Below are 11,026 nucleotides of genomic sequence, written 5' to 3'. Positions count from 1 at the left end.
CTGCGCTCTAACAGTAATTGTATAATAATATATAATAATAATGTTTATATTTATATTCATAACTTTATCTTTATGAAGAAAAACCCATTAATGTTCAAGTAGTATTAATGCTACTAACTGCTTTTGACATTTTCTATGGTTTCCGTCAGTGCGCATATCAGTCGTTGCTCTGGTAATATCGACAGGTCCGGATCGTTGCCCTGACACCGTTTTCATAAATACATGACCTCATTTTATATAGGTTAAACCATGTCAGTCAAACGTTAACAAGAATTTATTGTAAATCAATTCATCACAATATGTGTAAGACAACATACGAATCTATCATTGATTAAGACAGGAAACGTCCATCCATCAAAATTAGTCACGAAGTTAAGCATAAACGGAACGACAAAGATATATTGTTTCTAGTAATAACTAATGTTTCAAAATCGTTTTCTTCCTATATGTACTTGTCACTTAAAGCATTATCACATTCAAATAGTGTTGTGTATGATTAAAAAGGAATTAAAACCCATTTGAATAATTATTTTCCTGACACAGGTACTTGCAGTAATCTTCAATTTTACCAATTTAGTGCACTCGTTTAGCAACACAACCGTTTTCGTTAACACGTCAACATTTAGATTACTCTCATTACATTTGTATCTGGGTGTTTTTTTTTTTGGGGGGGGGGGGGGGGGGGGGGGGGGAAACTATATATAGACATTTGTATTTAATCTTGAATAACGTTATATTACATTTGTACAGAAGGTGTATATGTATGTGCATAGTTCCCTTGTTTAAATAATAATAAGAATTCTAGGTTCTTATATACCGCTTTATCACAACCTAGTTTGTAGGTCGTCTCAAAGCGGTTCTCAAATTACCCTCCTTAGTTATAGGGCCTTTGCAACCAGCCAATATTTTTGCAACTCCCTGAGAGTCGGTGTTGCCATTTCGGCGCTTCAACAATTCTAGCACTGCCCAACCACGTACTGATTTACAGCTGAGTAGACTGGAACAAGCGGAGTAAAGTATCGTGTTCAATGGTAAAACAGAGAATCGTGACGTGACTAGAACCCGCAACCCTTCGATCGCGAGCCCAGCGTCCTACCACCAGACTACTGTGCCTCCGTAAATAACAACAGTTACTATATATATGATATACAATTGTTTCCGGTTGAATACCGTACATTTCTCACGAGTCTGGCAAAATATCGATTTATTCTACCAAATTGTAAAATATACATACTGTCAAACGGGAGCGCCATTAAAGTTTTTATTCATGAATTTACACGACGCAAATATTGCCATTTCAAAAAAGAGCGGGGATCATAGAGCATTATTTGACGCCTTGCTCTCATGACGACACTCTTGACAAAAAGGCAGAACACCTTTTTGAACGGGTTACTCAAAAAATAAATTGCCCTTTGTTGCTATTATTTGAATTAAAATATACTTAAACAATAATTCAACGCTCCTGTACGTATTCCTCTACTATCTATCAGCTCCAGGTTGAAAATAATTTGACATGTGTTAAAACCAAAGTGCACTGTGGCTCCAATTGATTAATCTGTTTTGAAGGGATTCACACTGACACTGGCATAGTAAGTGTTTGTAAAAAATGCGCTCAATTTTTGTGGATCGACGCCTGTGTATGGGCTATTCAGGTTTCAATTTGAGAGGTTACACGTGTTATTTCGGCATTAGTTCTTAACCAAAACCTAACACGCCAGTAGTACATACTGAATGCATTACAGCAATTCTTATAATATGACTAGAAACATATTGTATACATATAGGTACATTTGTATATAATAATTCATATCTCGAAACACTCGATAAAACAACCCCACTGTAAGTGGAATAGAAGGAAAGGTAATTGCAGTGTTCGCATTCAACCTGTAAAAGAATCGTTATAGCAGTCATGATAATGTTTTATTGCAAACACAAAAACATTTTATGTAAAAAATATCACCATGCATAGAGTCACACAAAGATATAAAACTATAACCATTCACTCTGCAAAAAACGTCTATAACACAATTTGTATTGTGATCATAGCATGGAAATAAAAATGCTTTCAATAAATCTGCCAGGATAGCGAAATACTATGCATTTATGTACGACTTGTGATGTTAGCAAACAATAATAAAACAGACCGATGTAATCAGAGAATCGGAAGTGATTAATTAAAGAGGTATCCTCTGCTTTAATGGACGCAATGCCCCCACCTTGTAATACGTGTGGAGATTATAGCTTTTTTATCGGTCCAATATATTGGAATCCATGAAACGGTTCAATAGCCATTTCCATCCAGTCCAGGAATTTGGTATCTAAGACCATAATGTTAGGGGGATACGAGGCAGTAAAACGGCGATGCACCATTTGCATGGCTCAATTGCTCCAATCCCACTTGACATAACGTCCCAACAAACGACCAATGCTATATCAAATTACATTTTCTAAAGCTTGGCATGTATGATTTAAGAATGTATAACAGTAATGTCAGCTGGAAAAGCCTGTGATTAATATACAAATTCAATGCAAAAGTAAGCAGCAATTTTCTACCCACTTTATTTGTTTCATGTTTTTGTTCTTTTCAAACGTCACATCATAAACTAACGGAACAGTTTGAACTACTATATATCAATATGAATATATGTATATATGTATTAAAATATTAAAATATATAACTTCTGTATTCAGAACGATTGATACAATCTGTGCGCCAGATATTAACATCAGACTGTGTGCTAATTCATGTAAATTCATAATTATTGCTGTAATTGTTGAGTCATAACTTCTTCAATGTGGGCCTGTTAAGTTCGCAGATTAAATGTTATATTGGTGTTGATGCTTTAATAATAATTTGCATGATTAAAATTAAAGTAAGATGTAAAATATAATATATCTAATGATAATAATTGATATAGGGCAGCATTTGAATGAGTAAAGGAACTCTACTTAAAATGATTAGTTGTGAGATATATTACAAGAAGCACCATGTCAAAGGTAATTTGCAAAATCATTTAATCGTATAATCATAGAATCCGTGAAGAATTGTCAATGAGGCATTAGAAAAGGAATTAAAAATAATATGAAATAAACCTTTTAGAACACATTGGTTAGTATTCATAAACAGTTATGAAAAGTAAGAATGGATTCTTTGCTCAAGCTTACTTTTTTTGCAACTCCCTCAAATCATGTAGCACAGTCAAAAGTTTAAGTGTATTGAAAAACTTTTCTCATCTTTAAAGCTGCCCAAATTCTTCGAAATCGTTTTCTTATTCTGAGTATTTTTTAATTTATCACAGAAACAAAAAAGGCCTTCAATAAGGATTCTTAGTTTGAGCATGAGGAGATTTCGCTTTCATGATTTGGTATGAGTTAAAATTAGTTTCCTTTAAATTTGTTTTAATGTCACCTCAGTTCCTGTTGTTGTCTTTTTGTATCCATATTGCACTGACTTAAATTTTGTTTCTTCTTGTCCAGACTGTGGCTTATTTCTCTCAACGCACGTTGATAAAGACTAATGAGTAATGTTTATGGTCTACATCATGATCATATCAGAAAATGTGCTATTTTCTTGAGCGATATAGAAGTCGATGTTTATAATTACATAAGTGACCTTTGCTTTTCATTACGAAAACCTCGATTCGCACTTTTAGGACTTGACATGACTAAGATTTTGTCTATATTTACAAAGTGGATGAAGTTGTTTCAGCAGAAGACGCTTACCTTCGTGAACCACCTGGTCTTGCCTACTTTTTAAAGGGTTTTCTTTTAAGTATTTCCTGGTTCCTTATTTAGTTACACGTTAGTATTCTGTTGTTGGTGATTTTTATATAGAAAACCATTATGTTCAAGGTACATCTATTACCAAGTTTAAACTACACCACCAGAAGGTAAAGATGTCCTTTGCAATTATGTGTAAACGGGTTGTATCAAAGCTTAATCAAGTTAGTTATAATTAGTCCGACCTACTGGTGTTTATACCATTAGGCAGCAAAGTATTTAAACAATTACCAGAACATGTCAGTAATGTAACGAGATAAATGAGTATAATGGCCATTAATGTAACGTAAATCTAACCTATATAACATACATGTATACCTCTATATTATTGCATTCAAAATTCCCGTTCCATCAGATGAATAAACACAATACTTTTTTTGCAAAGGTATAGTTTATGCATTCGAAACAAACTGTACTAAAAGAAAGTATAACGTCGGTGGATTAGGATCAGCTAAATTAGTTAATATCGTAGGATCTGTTGTTTGCAGATTTCAAGCCTAGTGGCCATGGCACATAGTGTTACGGCAACGAATGATTAATTCCTACTCAATTTGCTGATTTTGATTTTTCGCGGAAATTGCCAAATGTATCACTCCTGGACAAAAATATCTTTCCAGTAGTTGATTTATATGAAATCTCTGTAAAGTATCAATCAGTTCAAGTATTTTGCAAAAGATATTATATGGAACTTTTGTTGTCACCCGTCATAAATTAGAATCGGTATGCTAATAGTATTGCCATTTAACAGGTACATAATGATTAATCGTAATTATTTGTGTTGCCATGGACCATTTTTTTCACTAAGTCATAATTCAGTCTAGCAAAAAAAAAAAAACCTTAATGTCTTTTATTTGCTCTCTCCAGATATTGGCATGCTATGTTAAAATTGTGATAATATGTTATTCGTATAAAAAAATACAACGCATATATATATATGAAACTTACCTTGTTATTGGGAACATCTTCTTGTGTGCTCATCAGTGTAAGATGGTAGTGTGATAGCATGCAAGGTAACTTCTTTCGAATGATTCCGTTATCACAAATTGACTAGTTTTATAATCAGAAGCTCAAAAGTAAAAAACAGCGAACTATATAAGTCTTTTTCGTTCTTTAAATATATGTGTGTGTGTGTGGCCAGCGCAAAGTATATCTCTATGTGTGGGTGGGTGTGTATGTGTTTGTGCAGTGTGCGCATGTGTTTAGTGGATATTCTATATATATTATATATGTTTTAAATAAATAAACTGCTATTTCAAACAATAAAACTTTTTTAAACCTCCGAATATTCCCTTAAATCAATCGAAAATGCATGGCATTGCTACGTCTAAAATATTTTAAACTAAACAGACAGCAGTTCAGTAAGGTTGTAACTGCCTAAACACCGACTGTACACGCATTGCACGGCATCATAATTGGATGCCTTACACCAGCAACGGATGTTCCGACCTGCACTAGAGAGAACACCTGTGGAGGTTTAAGATATCCTTGCTACACCTCACTCAAAATGTATGGAATGTTAACTGCATCAACCTAATAGCTCCGAATGAACACGCAACACTAATTAAACAAAAATGTGGTATTTATGAACACAGTTTTAGAATGTCAGTATCTGATTACAACCGTGTCGAATTCATGGCCTATTTGTAATCAAGATCTTATCGATGAACTCAAGAACATTTTATTTTAACATTCACGCATTCACGCTTAGCCCGATGGTGATCCATCCACGTTATTTGACGAAATCAATGTTCCGATATTTTGGGGAGCAAAGCAGCAAAAAGAAACAAAAAAACGCCAGTGCTAAAACTGATTTAATGCAAAATTATTTCGGAAAAGTTGCATTTCTATAGTTAATCCTCTACATACACAATCTCATTAGTGAGAACGCAGAAAACGCATAATTAGGATAACCACTCACATGCGTGATTCATCTTTGCGTTCTATCAAAAAGGCAAAAATGAAATAATCAACTTGTTGGTTTGCATTTTACGGTACAAGGTATCACGAATATTTAAGATGAATGAAAGCTATAACGACGGCCACACCCTTTCCTAGTCCCGATTTACGTATATACAATCATAACATAAAAACATATGTTGATTACACTATTTAAAGATGCAATGGAATAAGGTACTGTGTCTAAATATTAGTGCGTTTTGGGACTTCGTAATCTGGGTAATCAAAAAATATACATTAGGCTGTTTTTATGCATTCAATTATTAAATGTAGTTACGTGGTACCTCTTATCTAACAAGTCGCGTGCCGCTGATGTTATTGTTTTCTGGACTTTGCAGTCAGTGGTCGCATTCTGCCAGTTAAATGATGACGAATGTCGTTATGATTTGATTAACAGAATGAGGTGGCATGCACCCTGACTTTGAAAAGCAAACCAGTCTAAGATCAGACTAACAAACCGCTTACATGTTTACATTATTTCGAGAATTGCTTAGCATAAAACATACATGTACATTGTCTGTGCCAAATCTATTGCTAAAAGACAAATGCTAAATGTCCTCTTTGGAGACAACTGGAATGAGGCAATTTAAGACATTAGACGACTGCTTAAATCAACTTCAGGCATGCCTCACACAGAGTAGTTCAACAAGTAACCTATTTTGGTATTTCAAAGTATATAAACCTTTTGCTGTTGTCATGTAGGTGCCTTTCCCTCTATGGTATCAGTTATGGGGTGCTCTAACACAACGATATATGTTTTCCCGTATTGATACGAATGTCAAATCGTAAATGTGACATACCACTCTGCCGACCACGGTCGTGCTCGGTGTAGCAATGATCAATGGATCTCAAGAGAGGAATTTAAAATAATAAGTAAATGTAAAAAATACGTGAATCTTAGATGTACAGGATTGAGTAAATATTCTTCAAAGGCTCACCTTACCACTGCACAAACGTGCAACTAGGAAACGTTATTTTCCAAAAGGGGAGGTAATTAAATATGTTTATACTAAACATCACAGTGGAATTTGAAGGTAAAAGTGTTTCGAAAGTAGTGTGACCAAGGATCGTTTATAATTATTCATGTGCTGTCAAGCGTTTTATAGTTATATTTTGCATATAGGGCACTGTGCAAATGATGTATATTATCATTGTTTATTGTAGGGGTTGGCCTTTAGAAATTATAGTGTAACTCAAAACTTTTTTAAGGCAGAATAAAAGCACATGTAAATGCAGATGTATATAATAGTTTGTTCATTATACATTTAAGGGAATACAATGCTATTTGCGCTAGCAGTTATTATTGTTTGCTATATACTAGATATTTGACTATAGTCGTATTGTTCGCCGTTATAACTTGTTGTGAGATCTTTTGATAATATGATAGTGAGTTCAACATTGTAACTATAATATCGTGTTGTTGGCCGATATGAAATTTATTCCACATTCTACAATACATAAATATTGATCAATTTGAACAAGGTTATTAATCACTAATTATGATTTAATGAGAAGCGTGGAAACGTGAATTAGGATGACGTAACAAAAGAATAAAACAACACTCAACTTCAATTCGAATTTTCACACGACAAAGGGAAATTACGAATGCAAAGTCATAAAGAGATTTAGCAATAAAGCCGTTGCTACATCTATGAAGGATTCCCGAGAAAACTATTAAATCCGTTGTCGTAGGTTTGTGTCAAATTTAGCAGTTAATATACGTAACCGACGATAGATAACGTCTCTGTGGTACTTTCAATTGCAAATTGGCAAATTTCAAATACAATTCGATGAATCATCTGCAGTCACTTGATAATGATAAAATGAGTTTTTGACTTTGTTCAGTCTCGAATGCTTTTGTGCAGATAACAGCAATAAAGGGAATTATGTTGAGTCGACTTGACATTTAAAAAGGAATATTATAACATAATTAACCGATTTCAAGTTTGCACTTCCAAAATTATGCATATTTTGACGAAGTGTCATGTAAGTAAAGAAAATGACAGCATGACTTTAAGGTAACGTCATGTAATGCTGTACAGTTTATTTCAGTATAAGCGTAAATCCGTGTAAAGTAATAACGATAAATATAATAAAAACGTTTTGCCTTCCTTCAACATGTTTGTGCTACATTTAATCTAAAATAATTCTGTGTAAATACAATACCCTGCGTATTGGACGCCACATTCGTGTTCCTTGTAACTTAAACTTTGACCCTAAAAGATATCATTGTTTGACTACACAGTGGCACGCATAAGTACAAGTATCCTGAAAATGCATTAAATGTCCCAGGGCAATGACCCCTGATATGTTTACAGGGTCTCCCGATCTGCAAACACTGAAACACATAAAATCCTTTGATAAATCAACCTTAATCATTAGGTAAAAATGACATAGAATTTCCTCAAACAACCAAAATTACTACTAATATGCAGTGAAAAACAATATATTTACATTTGCATGGCATTGTCACCATATAGCCTCTTTGNTGACGTCAAGTTCCTATCCCCACATTTTCCTGGTTCTTCGAAAGTGATGAAATCATCCAAAAGATGTAATATATGTGCAATTCCATAGTTGTGCTGTGCAATCCAACAGATGGCGCATGAAAGGTTGTCAAAAATCTTCGGACTTGACCGACAGCCAAAAGCCAAGCGTGTGTAATAGTAATATTTGTTCTGCCAACATATCCCGTACAGATGCCACTGTGATGGGTGTATAGGTAACAGCTTAAATGCATCAGATATGTCAGTTTTGCACAAAGTTGTGTCTTTACCTAATAATTGAATCAATTTAACGGCGTCGTCTATACGTACGTATGAGAGGGAACAACTATCTTTATCAATCAGGTCGTTGATGTTGGGGTGTTTCTCGTCATCATGAGGTGAAGATAAGTCCACTATGAGACGGGCTTTCCCCGAGTATTTACCATAAGCCACACCTATGGGACTCACTCTGTAGGTTGAGAAAGGGAGCTTGTCATACGGACCCTGTAGAAATCCTTTTGCCACTTCACTGTTAATTAAGGTTGTCACAGTTTGTTGATCTTTCAAGGCTGACTGAAGATTTCTGCATTCCTTATTTGGTAGAGGGTTATCGGTGATCATAGTGTCAAAACCGTAAGTAAGCCCATCACACAAATAATTCACGAATTTTCTGTCTGTATGGCCTTTTAGCTCATACCGGAGTCTGTTGACGTTGATGGGTGTGGTAGCTTGAACTTTGAGTCATTGATTATTGCTCTCNCAGGTTGTTATAGAATCTACCAACTGTTGTCAGGTTCCCATGCAATCAACAAATNGATGTGAGTAAATATGCAACTGGACCCGTATTGGCACACGCCTTCATTGAAGTTGTTACAAACTTCAGCTCCATTGACCTTAACTTTGGGTCGTCCAAGTCTATCTGTTTCCTTGTCCCCTTTTGTGTTCNACGCGAAATTTGTTCCGGGGGAAAATCGAAACAATTTCATACCTAACTTTCAGCTCAGAGTTCTATTGATAAACTTAAATAACCCTATATACATATCATTCGCAATTGTATTGATACTGAATTGTGGAATAAAAATTGTTTGTTAAAACTTCAAAGTACTACTTTGTTTGCCAATCAGCACGCGACAATACGCTGTTCAAACTATTGAACGAAATTGTGTGGACTGTCGATAAGGCGGGCATTTTTAATTTAAAATATAAATGATAAGTTAAAAAAGTACATAAGGGGCAGAGAAAACGTAAATATAAGTATTGAACTGTTTTTGTATGGTATTTATGCTAGCTTGCATTATGCTGTTTGCTTGCTAAGCTGTGTCATTCAAATAGATCATAAATACCATACAAAAACAGTTCAATGCTTAAATATTGTACATTGAGTTCAAATGGAATTTGTGTCCAACCAGTTTCATCACATGTTTTAACTGCTATAGCAATGTTTCATACCGATTTATCGATTTTGTCTTTGCACGCCACAGAACACTGTTTTCAAAGCTAAATGACACACTTGCTTATTGTTGTTAATATAACAGGTAATAATTTCATTCATTCAATATCGAGGTACAACTGACGAAGTCGAAATGTATACATATGTATACATAAATTTAAAAAAAACAGGACACCATTAAAATACGTGTGATACTGTCGTTTGCTTTCTAGAAACGTGCAAATGCAAAGAATATTTGGCAATGTCGACGCGTTCGAGGATCCACTGAATAAGTAACGATTCTCATTGCATGTTGTTATTATAAACCCAAGTTGATTACGCCGTCTTCGTTCCTACAAAGAGTGCGGATTACTCCAATACTTTTATATAGAAAAGAGCAAGGTGGTGTCATCAACCCTCTTTCTGAATAGTTAATCCCATAGTTTTAGTGTAGTTTTTGATGCATGATTTGAAATTGCAACTGTATATGAGATGTATATGCCAACACCGTAGTAATAAATGTAACAGAAATGGATTCAATGACGTAGTGAATAACAACCAGAAAATGTGTTCATCCCATTGAATGTTTTATATATGATTTTATCTTACAGCAATTCCGGAAATACTGTATACATTATATTTAAATAGACCAAATAACAACTAAGTAGTTAATGTACAACATTTAATTACTGTTGTATATATAACATATATAGAAAAGTCAAAATACATCACACATAATTGATATATCCATCATACAAAAGAATACATTGACATACAATTTGAAAACATAAAAAATTGGCATTTCTGGGGCAAACTCAGTGACGGTATAGAGTGTCGACGCTATTCCTCGACTAAGCTGGCAATTACATGGTTCTCTATATGTGTGCAGGCTTTGCTGTTACACTAAATAGGGTGCGGGGATGTAATAAGTAGTGGTGGAGCCGTTTCCGCCTTATCTACTTCTTTGGGTGCATTGCCGGCCAGACCCGAAGAGGAATACCGTCTTATATGTTTTAACTTTATATAATCTTATGTTTTACCCAGACTGGCTGTAACTCTTTGTCTACATTGCTCCAGTCTGACTGGCTGTAACTCTTTGGTTACATTGCTCCAGTCATTGCTCCAGTCTGACTGGCTGTAACTCTTTGGTTACATTGCTCCAGTCTGATGTTGGGGTAACTTATATAAAAGTTATAGCATTAAATGGGACAACTTAGACTGGCTGTAACTCTTTGGATACATTGCTCCCGCCTGTGTTGTTGTATCCCAATATTATGTAATAGAATAATTTCCATTAATATCTGAATATTGTGAAATAAATATATCATCCAATTTTTGGGGAAAACAAGGCCAAAACTTAGTTGTATTATGTGAA

General features: G+C 34.6%; 1 protein-coding gene across 1 annotated transcript in view; it reads right to left on the bottom strand.

The window, feature by feature from the left end:
- The window catches only part of LOC110456067 (cephalotocin receptor 2-like), a 121,246-nt gene extending 116,456 nt beyond the window's left edge, over positions 1–4,790 (bottom strand). The window contains exon 1 of the mRNA XM_021506606.1: positions 4,726–4,790. The gene's annotated coding sequence lies outside the window, so the exon portion shown is untranslated. The remainder of the gene's footprint in view (positions 1–4,725) is intronic.
- Positions 4,791–11,026: the final 6,236 nt, after the last annotated feature.

Source organism: Mizuhopecten yessoensis, unplaced genomic scaffold (genome assembly GCF_002113885.1).
Source record: "Mizuhopecten yessoensis strain PY_sf001 unplaced genomic scaffold, ASM211388v2 scaffold8507, whole genome shotgun sequence".
Classification (NCBI taxonomy): Eukaryota; Metazoa; Mollusca; class Bivalvia; order Pectinida; family Pectinidae; genus Mizuhopecten; species Mizuhopecten yessoensis.
The sequence above is the reverse complement of the archived record's forward strand: the minus strand, read 5'-3'. Positions and strand labels throughout refer to the sequence as shown.